Source organism: Phyllostomus hastatus, unplaced genomic scaffold (assembly GCF_019186645.2).
Source record: "Phyllostomus hastatus isolate PE091 unplaced genomic scaffold, TTU_PhHast_1.1 phas_contig_58, whole genome shotgun sequence".
Classification (NCBI taxonomy): domain Eukaryota; kingdom Metazoa; phylum Chordata; class Mammalia; order Chiroptera; family Phyllostomidae; genus Phyllostomus; species Phyllostomus hastatus.
Window position 1 is genome coordinate 47,213,563 of NW_025333916.1, and position 20,821 is coordinate 47,234,383.

Here is a 20,821-nt window from a genome sequence, read left to right on the forward strand (position 1 = left end):
GTTTATAATGTTATATATGAAGACATATATTTATGTGTATACATATAAATTATATATATGTGTGTGTATATATGTATATATACAAGTACAACTTACAAAACTGAATGGTTTTTGAGGCCTGGCTATCAAATTCCTTATTTTGAATTGAAAACTCAGATCAGTAGCACACAGAAGCTCACCTATAGGGTAGAATCAGGACTGAAATAAGAATCATTGGTTCACATTCTACCTTTTATACACTACAAGTGCCAATATTCATTTTAGTGATATACAAATATAAACTCGGTTTACTACTTTCAAGTTAATTTTATCCTTCTTATCAAGCACCCTGCCTTATTTTCTCCTTTGTGTTTGTGTTATTAGGTAAAATACATAGAAACACCATCATAGAGGGACATTAATGTATAAAAAAAGTTGCTACATACTTGCCTAAATTACATATTTGATTAAAACTGCTATAACAGCCATGCCTTTCTAACCAGTAAAATGAATCTCATGCATCAAAGTAATGACTAGACCTTTAACATGATATATTGCGGAGTACAATACCTGTAGAGATGAGCTAGGAAAGAATAATTACACAGGAAGTGTGTGCTCGAGGAAACAACTCTTCAATTAGAGGCATACCTGGATTTCCACGTTTGCCCTGTGTGTTCTTAGGAGCCAGTGTGGTGTTTTAACATTTATGAGATATTACAGACTAATAATCTTGAAAACGAGTGTTTAACCATGAAGAATCTTTTAAAGTTAAATACCTTGCATCACTTTATGTGTCTAAAACACATAACAGTCATTTTTCTTACAGGAGAGCAGCAAGTTATTTCGAAGGCTGGTTTGTGTATCTTCAGTATTTTCATCTTAGTAACTTGAGTCTTTAGCACTGGGAATCAATACTGAAAACATATCTGAATGTAAAAAACACTTTTAAAAATAATCAAGAATCACAAGAATTTTTACAACATTAATTCAGCCTTCTGAAAATATTTTGTTGGCACACCTTTCTGACACCTCAAAAGCTCTCACACATTACAACCCTGAAGCAAGCGACTGGTCTCCAACCAACAGTCTATCCAGCCAAGGATAGGAACTCACTGGAGGGTAAAAAAAGTAACTCAAATCCTAACCAGTGTTGCCCGATATAGAGAAAATGGTAGGCTGAGTGTGGAACAAAATGTTTTTAAAAGTGAATTTAGTTACCATCAGTTAATGTGATTTAATAGAGAAAGAATGGAGTCAATTACAATAAACAGACTGACCTAATGAATTAAAAGTCCTCAAAAAAAGGACAAAGCTAACCAACCTTTAATAACACTTCCTTATATTTATAGTATAGCTGCAGTTTACAAAGTGCTTTTATAAACATAATTTCTTTACTGTGATTTTAATCCTTAGAAACCTTTCTTTGTTTGGAAAGTCAAGGATTCACTTTCCTATTACTTAGATGAGAAAATAAACCTTCAGAAAGTAAAGTTGTCTAATTAATACGCTCCTGAATTGCACTGGTTATAGTCATCATTCAACACTAAGCCTCCTCAGTTACTTAATATTCCCACTACCCTGATTTTAATCATTGACATAAAAATGCCACCTACATGATATTAAAGTTATATTGATTAATTATAATTTTCTTAGCTATCAATTACAAGGAATATTTCAGAAAGGCTTTATAATGCTTGCAACTTTTGAACCTGGAAATCTATTTAAAGCTGAGACTGCCCCAAAATATATTATTCTCCCAACTAACCAGTAATGGGATTATTTGTTAAAACTAAAATTTTATGTAAAAACAGTGATCCAAAAAATATATTTAAAAGATATGCAGAACAAAGCCTCCAATATTAGTGTGTGGTAATACAGAGAAATAATATACCTACTTATTGTATGTTGATTTTCCAACAAATGACCTAAAAATTACATTTAAAAGAAGTAATACACAATAGGGTTGTAAGGATTTCTACCAATAATAAAAGTTTAACAAGCATACGAGCATACACCTTGAGAAAATAAGCAGCAAACATAGATGCATATAAATCAGATTAAATGGACTATTTTATTCATACCTCATTGTGGTCATTTACCTAACCCTAAGTAATAAGAAAATTAGAAACTTTTGCTTCAGTTCCATTCCTGTTTTAGGGACTGTCCCTGGGAAGAAAAATCAGCCTGGATCTCAGTAGACTTTCCATCAATGCAAAGACATCGCATACAACAGCCTGCTAATATAGTCCTTTGAATGAGACATTGACACCTCAAATTCAAAAATTACAATTTGAACTAATTATGTATTCCATCTTTCCATAATGTCTCCTCTTAGGATTATATATTTTATTAACAGGAACCATTATAATTCATCCCATTTCCTATACTACAACCTTGTGGATTTCTTGATTTTTCCTTCTCTCTCATTAGTCACAGCCAAGGAATCACCAAATTCTATCTTCAATGGTTCAGAATCACTTAATTTTGTCCACCATCATTATTTGAGTTGAATCCATCACCATATCCTGTCTGATTTACTAACATATCCCCAACTCTAAGCATTCTATTCCATTCTCATTATTACTGCACTCTGCAAGAATGACTTTTCTGAGTCCCAGATCTGATTTTTAACTTTATGTGAATAAAACCCTTTTCATTTTTCCTCGTGGATTTCTGCCTGAGCCTGGCATACTTCACATTTTCTATGCTTACTTGTCTGACATCAACCTTCCCTGGTGATCTACACCTCCACACACATTATGTGCTCACTACACTGTCCCAAACCCACTGATCTGCTGTGTTCCACACCTTTGCACTTATCCTGCCTTCTACATATAATCTGCATCCTTCCTCTTGTTCTAATTAACACACCAAAACAATTACTTGTCCTTTTTAGGTTAAATTTCTTTTTCTCTGTTGAGATAAGGCTTTCTTCTCAGTTATATCTTCACACAGGACACCTTTTGTATTTTTTTCTTACCATACTTGATGGAAACTCCCTGTGTCTTTCTCTGTATCTCCACCAGATTGTGAGTTTGGGGATGGCCCATAGTTAAGTTTTTGTCCTTGATCACATCCTCAAACCTACTTATTTCAATGTTTATTTTTTTGTTTGGAAAAATTTTGAAAGATAAAACCTAGCTAATGATACCAACAGTCATGTGGACCAAGTAGAACAAAGTCTTTAATAAGTCAGTGCAGGTAAGCAAAACCCATAAGAGAATAGTGTGCTTTCTACTTTTATCTCTTTTTATGAAAGTTGTGATTAAACTAGCTAACACTTAAAGGTAAGAAACCACAAATACAGGATGTCAGAGATTTATTTGTGGTGGCAGTTGTTATTGAAATCAATGTCTCTGACATGATTGGGAGGGCTACTGTAGTGAGAAGAACCCCAAGTAAGTGTTCTCTTCCCCTTAGCTAACTATTCAAAATAATTGATACCAATGTAGTTCAAATGCCCAAAGTATAAGTCCCCAGCTGACAAACTCATTCTCATATAAAGTTTAAAGATATTTAGAATAACCTGAAACAACAGAAGCAATTGGAAACTTGAATTTACAGCCAATGAGCATTGTAAAATTGAAATAGAATTTTATCTGTAAATTATTTTATAGAAATATTTATATACAATACATTCTATATATTGCCTGTAAATAAGTTAGCTGCCCATAAATTAGTGTGTGATTTTATGTGTGTATATGTACTACAGCCCACAATGTTAAATTAAATCCAACATCCCTTAAAATACCAAGTAAAAGGAGATTCTTGATGGAGATCCTCTAAAACAATGACCATTTCCACTGATAAAAGTATTCTCTTATCTTCACTTTATTTTCTTTAAAAAATGTAGAATGTGTTTCTATTAAAAATTTTATGAAGTTTTGTCAGTAGGTAATTTATGAGTTATCTGAGTATCTAATAGTAGTGTTCCACAATATGCCATAGTGATTTACATATTACCAACAGTGTGAAACCATATACTATAAACTAGGATATTTTTATTAATATCCTAATAAAAATTTCCAGAAAAGTACCTATATGTACAGTACCCAAAATGTATTTTAGAGATGTCCTACAAATATTTCAAGGTATCTTCTGTGTAAAAAATAATGACTACAAAAGTCTCAGGTAAGTTTTTAAAGAATAAGAATATATAGTCTTGGACTCTGTTTTCTGTATTAAAACATTCCTAGCAGCTAAGCCACTTTGACACTTAGAAAATTGTACTTTTTTTCTGCTCTTACAGACTTCTCTTACATAGGGTTTCATCTGTATTTCTTAGTCTGCTTCTTTGAGTCACACAATTGTAACACCACATGCTCCTAGGCTCTGGATCCACATACAAAAAAATTCTATAAATTAAAAACAATCAAATATAAACAAATTAAACATATAGAAAAATATACCAGAAGTTATCCTTTGTCTTTTATTTCCCAATAAAATATTAATTGAAAACTAATTTATATTTCAAAGGTAAAGATGATATTATTTGATTTGGAATACAATATCATATTGACTTGCAAAAATAGGGCACAATATGAGAGTTATGAATCTTGTCTCTCTCATGTGAAAAAATCCATGTGAATTGCCAAAGGTGAACCTCTTTTGCTTTACACTCGCTTGGATTTCCTATTTTTATATCATAATTAAAGGCTGAATTTATTGTTTATACTCACTATTTCTCATATAAATTAATAGAAGCTTAGTGATGTGATGAACCATGAAAGTAGAGCTAACAGACTTATTTTTTGGAGGGGAAGGTAGACAGAATCTTTACATCTGTCCTGTGCCATTGGTAGGGGTCACCAATTCATGGTGTTATTAAAGGTTTTGGTGCTGAGATGTGGTAGTTCTAGGGAGCAATGTCTGGGTCTGTGAGTGTTGTTTCTCACGTCTGAAATTTAAATGCTTAGTGTTGCAGCTGGTACACGGTAGGCATGATAAAAGTGTCCACTCTGATAATTACATTATGAACACAATGGTAACACAAATTATCGTTATTGAAATTTTGCACACTAGTTAAACTAAAACATAAAAATGACAGGGCATAAACAAGTGTATAACATTATAGTGAAGATAATAATGCTAGATTTGAAGATGATAATTATTTTCTTAAATTAGAATTTGGAGTAAAGAAGAAATGGCATATGTTAGATTTCCAGCAAACAAATCCTAAGAGACAGCAGAGAACACTTTGACTGAAGTAAAGATGAGGTAAAGTGTAGCTTAACAGTGCCAGACTTTGAATATGCTGCGGTGGCCTGCCCTTCCTGTTGGCCAAAGTAATGAGAAAAAAAAAGAATAGATAAGAAATATTTAGAAAGAAATGTGAATCCAACATACAGAAAATGTGGCATCTAAAGTGCAAAGAACATTAAAATTAGAAATAAATTCACTCTATAAACAGGGAATGCTGATGTTTCTGATTGTGAAGAAGTATCTGGAAATAAATTGGTCAGGAACATAAAAGTTGGCTACACAATAGAAAATAAAAAATGAGAAAATAAAATATTGAACTTCATTTATTAAAAATTATTGAAAATAATTAAAAGTATATGAAATATGTCATATAATATAAATCTTTCTCAATTAAAGATTCATTACAACACCAGTAACCTACATTGCAGTGACTATATATACTGCTAATTACCATAATTATATACATAGCTAGTGACTGTATATACAACTAGTAATACTATTGCTAGTAGTATTACTTCAAGGAAGAAATTATGACCTCCATTTTATGGATGACAAACTGAGGTTTATTTAAATCATTTGCTCAAGTCGTATGATAAGTAAATTGTAAGAGACAAACTTCACACCTTCCTTTACTGGACAGCCCATGAGATGTCAAGATCGTCAACTTCACCTTGTAATTTCAAACCACAAATCTTCCTAAGGCTGTATGGGTCAGTGCAATTTGAGCAAAAGGCAAGTCTATGGCACTACATTTAAATTTTTACCCCCAGAGGACAATTTTAAAAATACTTAAGGTACAGTGTTAAATTCAATGTTAACTCATTCACTTATGTTATTGGAAGAGTGTGTTTATTTTTTAACTTATTTATTTTTGACCTAACATTTTTGTTGCTATATTTTAGAAATGCAGACAGGAGCACTTAAATTTATGTTACTCTTTAATATGATGTCCTTTGTTCTTATATAGCTTCCTGGGAAAATAATAGCTTTAGACGGTAGGTTTGTGTGAGTTTTCACAAAGTTTTCAGAGAAATGCCAGATTAATCAACCTGTTGAGGTGACACCTGGGTTAGAGTAATAGGATAATTATTTACTCTGTATTCCAACATTTTCTCAATTGCAACATTTTTATTTTTTTCTCTAATGGTATTGAACTTAATCAGATTACAACTGACAATAAATGGGCAAGTTACTGCTTTTAATTCAAAATGTATTCCTCTATTTCCCACTTATCAACCCTGTAAAATTTTCATCATCTTTCCAAGCAAATATCAGTATTCCCTGATCAGTGTTTTCTAATATTTATATGTACAAAATCCACTGTTTTCCACCATTCTAACCCACACAGGAATAGGAACGTATTGCTTGCTGTGTTTTTAAGTAAAATATTGATCATGATATCCATATAATATTCTTATAAAAAACATGTACATAACTCAGACAGGGTCCACATGGCAAACACAATTGAATTAAAATTCAAATTTCTATAACAATTCAGAAATGTGTGTGTACATATTTTTCAGTTTCTTTTGTAGGACTACTGATAGTTAATCATTAGGGTGAACTATTACTTTTAGTATATAATACCAAAACAATTTGGATCATATTTTACAAATATGTATGTGTTTAATAAATTTAAACTTATTAAAAATTAATGTTGATTTGTGTCTTGTTATTTTATCTCCATAGAAGTTAAGAATATGATGCATAACAACATGATTTCTAAGAATATGATCATAGCACATAAAATGGTTTGGAGAATAAAAGCTATTTCAAAATATAAACTAAACTTGCATTTTCTTTACCAATGTAGTCATTTAATTGTGGCTTATATTGCTTATAAGTATCTTTAGTATTTAGAGAATTTCTTTTTTATCTAACCTTAAAAACAATCATTTAAAGAGGATCATGTGCATTGTTCTTTTCATAATGGAGAAGACAAGTTTGGCATAGCTAGTCGAGGGCAAAGTCACGTTATAAAAAGATGCCTAATGTTGTGTCCAATCCATGCCTGCTCCTTGGTGATAAGGCTCTGTACAAATGATCATTCTATTTAAATTCTGTCTCTTTGATAAAATTATATTCCTTTGTGTCCACAACAAGATTCTTCACCTGTGTTTCATGCTCTTATTTTTTCTCTTCCTATGTGGGGACTTTGCTCCATCTATTATCAGCAGTCTATTGTATTTTCTTTTTTTTTCTGTTGTATATTTATTTATTTATTTTTCATTTATTGTTGTTCAGTCACAGTTGTCCCACATTTTTCCCCATTGCTTGCTACAATCCCACCGCCCCCACTCTCACCATCAATTCTCCCACATTGTCCATGCCTTCTAGTCCTCTATTCATGTTCCATTGCTTACCTCTCCCCCTCCCTTCCCTGTTATTCCTCTCCCCTCTGGTCAATGTCAGTTTGTTCTTTATTTCCAAGTTTCTGGTCTGTTTTGCTCATTTGTTTGTTTTGTTGATTAGCTTCCACTTATAGTTGAAATCATGTGGTATTTATCTTTCACCGCCTGGATTAGTTCACTTAGCATAAAGCTCTCCAGTTCCATCCATGCTGTCAGGAAGGGTAGGAGTTTGTAATCTATTTTATTTTCAATATTTCCCTCCCTCTAGCTGTTCTCATGAAAATATTAAAATGCTTATAGTCCTCTATTTCTATCATCAATATACTTCCCCTTTAAGTCTACATCCCAATAGATATCAACCATAATTCCAACTCTTGTCTGATATTCACAGTAATTTTTCAAGAAAGAAAAGTACTTCATTATGCCAGCTCTTTTTAAATATTTTTAAAGGATTTATTTATTTATTTACTTATTTTTAGAGAGAGGGGAAGGGAAGGAGAAAGAGATGGAAAGAAACATCAATATGTAGATTCCTCTCACTCCCCCCACCACTGGAGACCTGGCCCACAACCCAGGCGTGTGCCCTGACTGGGAATCGAACCAGTGACCCTTTGGTTCTCAGGCCCACACTCAACCAACTGTGCTACACCATCCAGGACTGCTTTTTAATATTTTATTAAATACTTTATCTGCTTACTTGTATTACTTCTAGCTAAAGAGTAGTTCTACACTGAGAAGACTTTGAGATTTGAGAATCATCAGAATGTAAATTATCTTGGAGCTATGTGAGGGTAAACCATCTCCCAGGGATTACTTGTGGTGTGAAAAGTACAGGGGGAAATGCTTTATCTCAAAGTGTACTAGAAATTAAAAAGAATGAAAGAAGATAACTTATGTTTGGCTAGAGAATTTTCAGGGAAACTGGGATAGAATGCTAGAAAGAATACTGAGAAATTGGAGTTACAAGATTGGCCAAGTTCTACAACACCACACAAAGAGGAAATAAGTTTGTCTATGCCAATGTGAAGAGTGAGTTTGTTGACAGAGGACCCTGTGAAAAGGCAGAGGTAGAAATGAAAATAATCGATAGTGAGGATGTAGACACAATATTTTCATAATTCTACTTCAAGGAATCTAGCTGTGGTAAAAAGTTACAAAATGATAGCTGTGGCATGTGGGTATAAGGCAGAGTCTTGTTTTATAATAACAGTTCTTGTATTAGCATGGCATATAGATATACAAAAACACATGGTGTATCTTCATACAACTGTACCAGCTTTTCAGTATTTAATTTACCTTCTCCACCTTTATTTATTTATTTATTTATTTTTTAGAAATATATTTTTAAGATTTTATTTTATTTATTTTTAGAGAGGGGAGGGAGGGAGAAAGAGAGAGAGAAACATCAATGTGGGGTGGCTGGGGGTCATGGCCTGCAACCCAGGCGTGTACCCTGACTGAGAATCGAACCTGTGACACTTCCACCTTTATTTCTCAGTTTGTTGATTTTCTTCTGAATTTTCGATATGTTGATGTGACTACTTTAGAAAAACAATACTAAATAAATCTAAGTTTTCTGTTCCTTATAGCTAATTTTGAATGCTTTCTGTCTCTCTTTATATGTCATTACTATTTTATAATTTTACTTTCTATAAACTCTTGAGAAATTTTTCCTGAGCCTGATGATTAATTATATTTATTCCAATAATTCAAATAAAATAATTTATAGTCAGGTAATTTATGTATCTAATTTATATGCATAACTAAGTGAGCATATTTCATACTTATATGCTTTGTTTCAAACTCAAAATATAGGAGTTAATAAGTATATAACACCATGCAGAATTAAAACCTATTTAAAGTTCATAAGTGTAAGTTTAAATAATCAACAGATACACTGAATAAAATGGAAATATTATTTGGCAATTCTGTTTTATACTTATTTTAAGGTAAAAAAGATGCAGATTGATTTTTAGACAAACAATATTAACTCTTGGTCAATTTTTAGTAGAAAAAGGACTCACTTGTTCAAACTTTTGCAGTATTATGATATATGTATATATGTATACATACACACATATGGATATATGCGTAAATATATATGTTCATATATTCATATGTGTGTATATATTATTCTGTCCAGAAAACGTCAAGCCATTGTTCATATAACAAGAATGGTTTGCATGACATCGATGTAACCTGGCAGCCAAGGAGAAGGGACTGGAATGACATGTGTGAACAATGATGACTTTACTGTACTGGTCAGTGGGGGTGGTAGATGCTGCTGACTGAGCATATGTACTGTGTGGCCATCACATTCAAAATGACTGAGTGTGTGGAACAACAAATGCACATTGAATTTTGAATTAAGCTTGAACATTCCTCCTTGGAAACTATTTAGATGATTCAGAAGGCTTTTGGGGACAATGCAATGAGTGCAGCACAGATAAAAGTGTGACACAAACACTTCAAAGATAGTTCAGAATCTGTTGAAAGTGGCCCACATTCTGCAAAGCCTGCAACAAGCAGAACACCTGAGAATGTTGAATGAGTGCAGGCTGCAATCAACAAAGACTGGCAACTCACAGTGAGAGAACTAGAAGCCAATCTGGGGATTCCAAAAACTACAGCATCCAAGATTTTGATGCAGGATCTTGGCAAGACAAGTGTCATGGCAAAATTTGTTCCATGGCTTCTGCTACCAGAGCAGAAGGAACATTGTACTGCAGTAGCTAATGACTTGATTCGAACTGTTAACAATGAACCAGATTTCCTCAAGAAGGTCATAATTTCGAAGCAGACTGAGGCATCATTATCCTCTGTAGAATGGTCCTTGTATCTTGTGTCTTCTTCAATAAATAACTTTATTTTCTCACATTACATGGCCGGATACTCCCTGGACAGACCTCATCATCATAGGTCATAGTTATCAATATAAATATGCTTCCTGTTAATTCAATTTTTTGGACACTTTCTATGTGCTGGGTCAAGCACTCCACAGGCATTATAACATGTGCAGACGAACAAAGTGCAGCAATGAAAGTGTAAAACTTGCAAGTCCCATGCAAGCATGTGACTAGATGGGTACTCAAAGTTGGCTTTGATTTTGAAGTAGAGTGTTCTACTAGCATATTCGCTCCACTAGCATAGTCCCTCTCCTAGCATATTCACTTACCGGGCTTAATGAAACCCCTTATTCAACTGGGAAAATAAACTTTGTTTAAGACTGTGTGATGATTCCAATGACCTCAACCAAAATTAAAGCTACATGTTCTTAAAGATTTCAGTCTCTTTTCAACCTTATACCATTTTTTTTCACATTACTTCTTGACTAAAACTCAAGAACAGAACAAACTCACACCAACCCCCATGTAACATAGTTTATTACAATCTCTGAATCTACTGATTTACCTTTTGTTTAGCCCTAAATTTTCATTCTGTAAATCAACATCCCACCTTCTTTTAAAAGTCTACTTTAAATACATCTTCCAAGGTAAACTAAAAAAAAAAAAAAGAAGAAGAAATCCTTTGCTATCACTAGTTTTGCATATCTTTCTGTGATTTTTTATTTATTATTTTTTTAATTTTTGTTTCTCCTGTCAACATCATTCTGTTATTTTCACTGTAGCACCATGTATATCTAGAACTCTACTATGATTCAATAAATCCTCTATAAAAAACTTAATAAATCAATGTAACCAAAACAATATCCATATAGATTACTCTTTTGAAGTGCAGATGTTTCATGATAAGTTATTCATATTGAGATTTATTAAATTTCATGGACTTTGCAACATCAATACAAAGATCTTATTACAGTATGCAAGTTACTAGGTTGTGCCTATGACACTGAAACAATGAATCTGTATAGTAAATCGACATGCTCCAAGTCATAGCATCTTTGAATAACAGATAAAAAGTATAATGGGATATAAAAGACTGAAAGTCACTATTAAAAATTCAATGCAAAGACACCAGAATTATCCTACAATTTATTGGTTACAGTATCTCCCATTTATCATGATCAAGACTATTTTTCTATTTGCCTTGAATATATATATCTCCAAGGTCCTTTTACTACCTAAAGAATATCACCTTAAATACTTGCAATTCCAGCAGAGGAGAGATTTTCTGCTAAACTAATTTGTTAGAGGCACTCTGCCACTGACTTCCATGCTCCAGAAACTATAGCTATTTGAAGTATTCAAATTAGTAGTGATTCCAGTAATAATGAGATCACTCAAACCTCACAAGGACCACTTAAACCCTACGGTTCACAGCAGAGAGGTGAAAGGATTTTGGGGGTTACATCTCTGGGCTAAAGATAAATAGAATACTGTTTACCTTATGCAAATGAAAGAATATAAAAATAAATATCACATTTAAATATCAACTTTTTGAAAAGTGGATAAGAATTCACATTCATTTCAGAAGACATTAAATTCATGGGAAAGTTCTAAAACTCTCTTATTTACCTACCATTTTTTAATTCTCATTTTTTTCCTGGTATTGTGGTTATTGAAAATCAACTGCAAGACAGTCACTGTCTCTTTTACTATCTTTTACAGTATATGTTAACTCTGAATAGATATTGCAGCAAATTCTTAGTGAGCAATTAAAAATTTATACTTGGAATAAATGGCTATTACACAGTAGAAATACAGGCAAATTAGTGGTTATCACACAGTAGAAATACTGGCAAATGGAATGTTTTTGTGTACTGTGCATATTTTTATTTTTTCTTTGTGAAATATATTTTATTGGTTATGCTATTACACTCCAATTTTTCCCACTTTTCCTTCTTTTGCCCAGTACCTCCATTCTCTCCAACAATCCTTACCCTTAGTTCATGTCCATGGGTCATGCATGTAAGTTCTTTGGCTTCTCCACTTCCTATAATATTAACACACCCTGTCAATTCTATACCTATCAGTTAGGGATTTTAATCCCTGCACCTTTTCACCCATCCTCCTTCTTCCCCCTCCCAGCTGATAACTCTCTGAATGATCTCCATATCTATGATTCTGTTACTGTTCTAGTTTGCATAGTTTGTTTTTGTTTCTTAGTTTCAGTTATTGGTAATTGTGAGTTTGTTGTCATTTTAATGTTCTTAATTTTGATCTTGTTTTTCTTAAATAAGTCCCTTTAACATTTCATGAAACAATAACTTGGTGACAATGAATTCCTGTAGCTTTACCTCGTCTGGGAGGCACTCTATCTGCCCTTCCATTCTAATGACAGCTTTGCTGGATAGAGTAATCTAGATTATAGGTCCTTGCTTTTCACCACTTTGAATACTTCTTGCCAGTCCTTTCTAGCCTGCAAAGACTCTTGAGAGAAATAAGCTGATAGTCTTATGGGAACTCCTTTGTAGGTAATTCTCTTGCTGCTTTTAAGATTCCCTCTTTATCTTTAACCTTTGTCATTTTAATTAAGATGTGTCTTGGTATGACCCTCTTTGAATCCAATTTATTTGGGACTACATGAGCTTCCTGGATTTATATGTCTATTTCCTTTGCCAAATTAGAGAAGTTTACTTTCACTAGTTTTAAAAATAAGTTTTAAATTTCTTGCACTTCTCCTTCTGGCATCCCCATGATTCAGATGTTGGCATTTTTGGAGATATCCCAGAGGCTCCTTATATTCTCCTCATTTTTTTGAATTCTTGTTTCTTCTGGGGTTTGAATTCTTGTTTCTTCTTCTTTGTTCTGGTTCAATGCTTATTTCTTCCTTATGTTCAAAATCATTGATTTGGATCCTGGCTTCCTTCCTTTCACTATTTGTTTCCTGTGGATTTTTCTTTACTTCACTTAGTGTGGCCTTCATTTCTTCCCTTATCTTTTTTGCCAGTGATTTCTCTGAGCATCCTTATCACAAGTGTTTTGAACTCTGCATTTGATAAATTGGCTATCTCCATTTTGCTTAGTTCTTTTTCTGGCATTCTGCTCTGTTCTTTCATTAAGGCCATATTTCTTTGTCTCCCCACCTTGGCAGCCTGCCTGTGTTTGTTTCTGTGTATTAGGTAGAATTGTTTGACCCCTGTCTTAGAGCACCAGCTAATTTGTAAGAGACTGAGACTTAGGCATTCATCAGGGTGGGACAACCCATTTCACCACTTTGCAGAGCTGTGCTGAGGGGAGGGGTCAGAGTGGGGAGCATGCTACCACCTGGCCTCTAGAGGCTGCCTGGTCCTTGCCCCACTTCTAATCACTACTCCCACTTCCTGAATATGACTGGTGCCCTTCTAGCTGCTGTTCTGGTGAGGGTTCCCAGGGTGGGTGGGTTTGAATTCCTTCTAAAACCATGAAGGTCCTTTAAACATAATACCCTGAGAAACTGGCTGTTTCTTCCATAGCCCCAACACCCCACTGTGTTTTACGGCCAGCAGTTGTGAGGTGCTAGACCCTGAGCTGAAAGGCCTGGCTTGGGGCTGGGATTATTCGCTCCCAAGGTACCCCTCCTGACTTTTATCCAGCACATGTGAATGTTTGACCGTCCATTGCACCACCACTGCCACCTCTGTGTGCCTCCCCACCGTCTGTCTGTCCTGACTTCCCATCTCTGACCATCGAGATGCTGAGGCTTCCTTAAATCTTTGGTTGTTGGACTTCCATACAGTTCGATTTTCTGATAGTCCTGGGTGGTTTTTGTTTTGAGGTTAGTTGTGATTCTTCTAGTGGTTGTGCAAGTAGGCAAAGTGTGTTTACCTACACCTCTATCTTGACTGGAAGTCTGGAATTGTTTATAAAGAAACTGCCGGCAATGTCTTTGTGTGTGTGTTTTCTCTACCAAGAAGCTAATTTAGAAACTTTTTTTTTTTGACAAGTAGCTCACTTTCAAGGTCCTGCAGGTTAAACTTTCTTTAGAGGCTTCTTTATAATATGGTGTCGATTTTGTTTTAAGTAAAGTAAATAAATGTAAATATTTACCAAGCATATCAATGGATGACCTATATATATTAACAAATAAGTACACATTAAGAAATACTCTTATATTTATGTTTACAATGGCCTTAAAATTAAACTTAATATAATCTCCATAGTTTTTCCTTTTTCAAAATCTCATATAGCTTGAATTATACAGCATGTATAGCCATTTCAGAATAGCTTCTTTCATTTAGTAATATGTATTTAAGGTCTTTTTTGACTTCATGGCTCATTTCTTTTTAGCACTAATAATATTTCATTGTCTAGATGTACCACAATTTATTGATTCACCTACTAAAATACATCTTTGTGTTTTCCAAATTTGGACAATTTCCAATAAAGCTGCTATAAACCTCTGTCTTCAGGCTTTTGTACAGACACAAATTTTCAAGTCTTGTGCGAACACCTGGGAGCATGATTGCTGAATCATGTGACAAGAGTCTGTTTAGTTTGTAAGAAACTGTCTCTTTCAAAACTGCTGCACCATTTTGTGTTCCCATCAGCAATGAACGAGAGTTTCTGCTGCTCCACATCCACTGTCGCAGTTAGCATTGCATGTGTTCCAGATCTCAGCCAGTCTGAGTGCACGTAGTAGTATCTCATTGTTATTTTAATTCATTTTATTTTAAAAAATGTTTCAATGAACGTAAGTGTGGTGCTTATCAAATAATTCATTCCTCATATTTTCTAATACATATAGACAAATTATTTATTTTGTTATTGACATTCCTTATATTGCCCCAAACCTATGCTTAACTTTTTTCCCTCTCAATTCAAAAGAAAGTCATAAGAAGGGTTTCTAAAATACATTGAAAAGTCCAGGGTGAGTGACATATTGCAAAGAATCGCCACCAAAGGAGAAAAAAGTAGGAGAAGAAGGGAAGAAAAAAAAGAAGAGGAAGAAGAAAGAAGAAAAGCAAAAATCGAGGGGAAGAAAAGAAGGAAGAAAAAAGAGAAAACAATGAAAAAGTTTTCTATGATGAAAAAGTTTAGGGAAAGAATTTGTAGTTAAGATATTCTCCAAGATTTGTAATACACAAGATTTCAATACAGCCGAGGTGCAATATATTTTACTGCAAGTGTATCCAAGATTCCAATAATCATCAGCACATAGAGATTTATCTTTGTCAACCATATTCATTTCAAATACAATAAAAATCATTTTTGTCATAAAAACTACTTAATGAAACATTTTCTGGAATTGATGATAATGCAATTCCCTAGATTATTTGTTGCCCTCTAATTTTTCTGAGGGTAGTAAAATCTCTTTGAATCTCTAGCAACTAGCAGATTATATGGCCAAGTAGGTGTACTTGCCAGCATTTAAAAATGTCTTAATCCTTATGCTAAGCTAAATTCAAAAATTACTTCCTCCAGGAAGCTTTTCTAGACCCATCACACCTGGTCAGGTCTCCTGTCTTGTGTGCATGTGTATCTGTGTGTGTTTGCACTTTGTACTGTCCTTCCAGAGCCCCTAGTACAACTTTAAACAACTAACAGTCACACTATTAGCATCATGTTTCCCTAGCAAATGGGGAGAGGAACCAATTCTGACTTAATAAGCCTTGTGCTCATAGAAACTATCACAGTTTGCAGGATTCAACAGATGTTCAATAAGAAACAGTTACTGACTGACTAAAAGCTCTGGTGTTCAGAGAAGTGATGTGACCATCTCCCACAGAACCAGCTAACGAGTGGCAAGTTTAAGCAAGAGTGCAGATTTAAAACACGTTTCACGAGTTTTTTTTTTTTTAGAATTAACCATTTTCTTTCTAATCTGGTAGCCAGAAGACACTTTTGGCTATTTGAATTTGAATTTAAGTTAGTTAAATTAAACATGGTAACAATTTTAGAGCCTGATTCACACTAGCCACGTTGTGGCCAATGGCCAGCATACTGAGTAGTGCAGGAGAATCTTTTCATCTTTGCAGGAGGTACTATTAGATCACACTGCTCACATTTGACTCTGTCCAAAAAAGATTGTCAGGTGATTTCTCAAAAGAAATGTTGTAGGCTAGAAGGGATTGGCAATAACTATTCAAACTCATGAAAAGCATGGACCTATAGCCAAGACTACTCTGCCCAGCAAAGATATTGTTTAGAATTGAAGGGCAGACAAAGAGCTTTCCAGACAAGGAAAAAATAAAAGAGTTCATGATAACCAAACCATTATTACATGAAATGTTAAAACGACTCATTTAAGAAGAAGACTGAAACTATGAACAGTACAATGACAATAAATACATATCTATTAACAATTGAAACTATAATTTAAGCAACTAAGAACAGAGACAGAATCATGGATACTGATTTGAGTGTTTTGATGTTTGACAGATAGGAGAGGGGTGTGAGGGAATGGGTGAAGTGAGGGGATTAAGAAATACAAATAAGTAGTTGCAGAATAGCCCTGGGGATGTAAAATGCAATACAGAAAATGGAGTAGCCAGAGAACTGGTATCTTTGACTCATGGACATGAACAAAGGTGTGGAGATTGCCTGAGGGAGAGGAAAACTGCTTGGTGGAGGGTGACAAAGTGGGAAAAATTTGGACAACAGTAATAATATAATCCATAAAATATAATTTATAAAAGAAAAAAGTATAATATAAAAATAATAAATTAGTCCTTTCATACAACTGAAATATTAATTAAATGTACTATAATGATGTTCTTAGCTTAGAACTCTTTATTTAAAGACAGCTATTATTTTTTTAATTTCAAAAATGTCACTTGAGAAGTAAGCTTAAGTGCAATAGTCTTTACATAAAGTTTAAAATAATATAAATACAGTAATGTGAAAATTGACAATAAGCTTCTTATTTATCTATGCTGATGACAGACAGTAAGAAATTAGGTCCATTTTGATAAGAGAAATTTAATTAAGACAAATAATGTGACATTGCTTATGTCTACAAAGCACAATGTAAATTGAAGTTCAGGTTAATTTAATCATCGTGGATAAGCCAAATAAATAGAAAGGACAGAAAAATGCATAATAACCTCCAAAATTATTTTGGGGTATGTAAATTGACTCTATTATCTGGTTAATAAAAACAATTATTAAAATTAGTGTAGGTAAAGCCAAGGGCATTTGCACAGTGACAAGGTATAATATACAGAAATAAAAACTGACTCCTCATTGTGGAAAAAGAGTATGTAACAGAAAAGTATAACTCTACATTTTATAAATATCTTTAAAGTGAATTCTGTTGTTAGAAAATGTTTATAAAAATCAAAATTATTATATGATTTAAAAAATATTGTAATGTGGAAATGGTTTAATGAGTAGAAATGGGGTTAGGAATTTTTGGGAATCATTCAGGCAAATGATGAACAGTCAATTTCCTCACTTTCTGTGCTATGAAATTGTTGTTCTTTTAACAAATTAAAAACCACTGGTCTCAGTGAAGGCACCAGAAACATTTTGTCTTCCAAAACAGAAACACATTATTCTAAAAATAGATCTCAGAGAGACCTAAATCTTGATTCTATGTGGAGTTAGGTGTTTTTGAAGATTGGCAGTTGAACCTTCTGTTCAGAAAACAAACACTCAGAAAACCTGGGATTGTTACCAAATTGCATACATGAAATAAGCCTGCAGGAAGGTGACATTCCCCAGAAGCATTGAGGGTAGTGAATAGAAGGTTAAAATCCCCATAAAATAATCAAAGTTAGATTTTCTGAAGTATTTGATGGGTTCCTAAATGAGACTTGGATTAGTAATATCATCCGGGTGCTTTTAGGGAGCCTAAAGAATCTCTTCATTAATGAACATGAGCTGAAGTTCATGTGGTAGGGAGCTCTCTAAGACAACTAATTTCTCTTACCCTTTTCCTATATGCATTAGTGCTTATACCTGTCACAGCTGAGAGACCAGCAAAGTAATTATTATTATTACAGTCCTTATTATCTTAGTAGTGTATACTAACTCTGCTCAGGTGCTAAGATCTTTATCAGAGAGAAGAGAAATTTCAGTCTGATATTAAAGCTTATAAACTTGGTCATTGATAGTAGACTAGTAGATTAGAAGGGGATAGAGGACATGTAGAATGGTACACATTACAATTGGGGTGACACGGAACAGAAAGCAAATTTAAAACAGTGTTATTCATGGGGATTTCTTTCAGATGCCACAGATAGTAGAAAAAGCTCCATAAAGGAGTGGGAACTCAGTTGTTCCTTAGACTATAGAGTAAATGAGAAACTCAAGCATAAATTAACATGCAAGTTAATGTATATTTGATCCAAATTACTGGCTGTTAATGCAAGATGCAAGGAAAGATATCCACAATTAAGTATAACAACCACTGTCCCTTTAAAACGGGGCATTGTTATCCCTTTGAAGCTCTTCCTTAACCCAGTCAATTGTAGCCTATAAATTTGTATTAGTTTTCCATTGTTGCTGTAACAGACTACCACCAAGAGTGTGTAAAACAACACAAATTTCTTATCTTACAGTCATGATGATCAGAATTCCAAAATCAGTTTCACCTGACTAAAATCAAGGCGTTACAAGAATTGTGTTCCTTCTGGAAGCTCTAGGAGCTAAACCCAACTGCTATCTTGAACTCTTCCAGCTTCTACAGAGGGTTTCCTGTCCTTGGTTTGTGTTCCTCTCATCACTCCAAACTTCGTTCCCATCCTCTGGTCACCTTCTCTGACTCTGACCCCCTGCCTTGCTCTTACAGGGCACTTGTGATGATACTGAGTTGACCTGGAAAATTCAGAATAATCTCCCTAACTCAATATCCTTAAACTAAACACATCTACAAAGCCCTTTTGCCCTGTAAGGTGCAATATCTACAGGTTACAGGTTAGGACTGGATCATTTGAGGGAGGGACTTTATTTAGCCTGCCAAAAAAAGGCACCTTAGTAAAATATGTTTCATTTTAGTGGGTACAGCTACAAGAATGCAAGTCCTGGTGAGCAGGCTGCAGGCTGGATTTCAGGTGCTGCTTCACCCTCTCAGGCACCTGCTTTTTTGCAGTATGAAAAGACAACAGTCATCTATGGTCTACCAATCATTGTTGATTGATTTGATAATATCTGGTTCCAGCTCCAAAATATATCTGTAAATACTTGTTAATATACATATTTAATTCTTCTTTTTTTCCATGGTCCATTGTGAGATAATTGATAGCAAACTGCTTGTTGGAGAGCTGATTTTAAAGCTAGCATGCTGATATATTTATCTGAAAGTACTTTTCAGCAGGTAACTTGTATAACCTTTCACTAACAGCATGTTGTGTACCAGATACACAATTGCTAAAGTAGAAGGCCATATGTCTAACAATGTGCAAAATTGCTTAAAACATTTCTTACATTCTTTTGATCCTTTAATTGAAAAGATCCTTTGATTCTATTAATCTAAAACTGGTCAATGGCCTTAATTTGGAAAACATTCCCTTTTTAAAATCATTTGAACTGAACATTATTAGGTTAAGATTTTTTTTTACTTTCTTCCATTTATTAACCAGCACCCATGTAATTGTTAGTAAAGTCATAAATATATATAACTTTTATGTTTCATTATTTTTACTTTACTATAATTCAGAATAATAAAAAAGAATGTAAAAGAATATATAACATTTCAGATAGTAATTAAATATGAATGTTTGTCAATGCTTTAATTAAAAATTAATGTTTTTAAAATATTTCATTTCACTCATTAATACCTCTAGAGTATTTCCAATAGATGAGTTTAAGCGATGAAAACTCCCACCTAATTTAAGATTCTAAGAAAATCAACTTGTCTGCTACAGTGAATGAAATCATAGGTACTATGATAAAAGATGATGAATTATAGCTTTTACTCATGATCCTGTTGTCAGTGAAAAATGAGTTCTTGCAAAGTCACAGGGAAAAGAATTTACTAAGACCCACATGGGAAGAAGGGGTTCCATGGTAAACCTTACTGATAATATAAAATTAAGGGGGTTCCACTCCTGACTTCCTAATGCCCCAACTTTGTCTATCTCACCACAGAAAAAGTCCAAACTTGCCCTCAGCAGGGCCAGAGAAAAAGCCAGCATCTGGAATTTCTGCTCCATATTAAAGTCCAGTCCAGTCCAGCACCCAGCTAACTTAGCATGTTTCTTCAGCTGCAGTCCTTTGCTGTGCTGAGGTATTCGGGCTCCCTCCTGGAGCCTGTGTGTGGATTCCACATGGCCATGGGCCATGTAGCTGCTGGGACCATATGGCTATGGACAGAGGACATGTGCCATACACTGGGCGAGTATGGGTCCAATGAGAGAGAGAAGGGGGTGGGGGAGAGAGAGATCGATTCTGTATTCCCCTAAGATTATTTTTCTTTTTCAAAAGAACCACCTTGTAGTTAGATTAACAGTCCTAGGTGGTCCAACA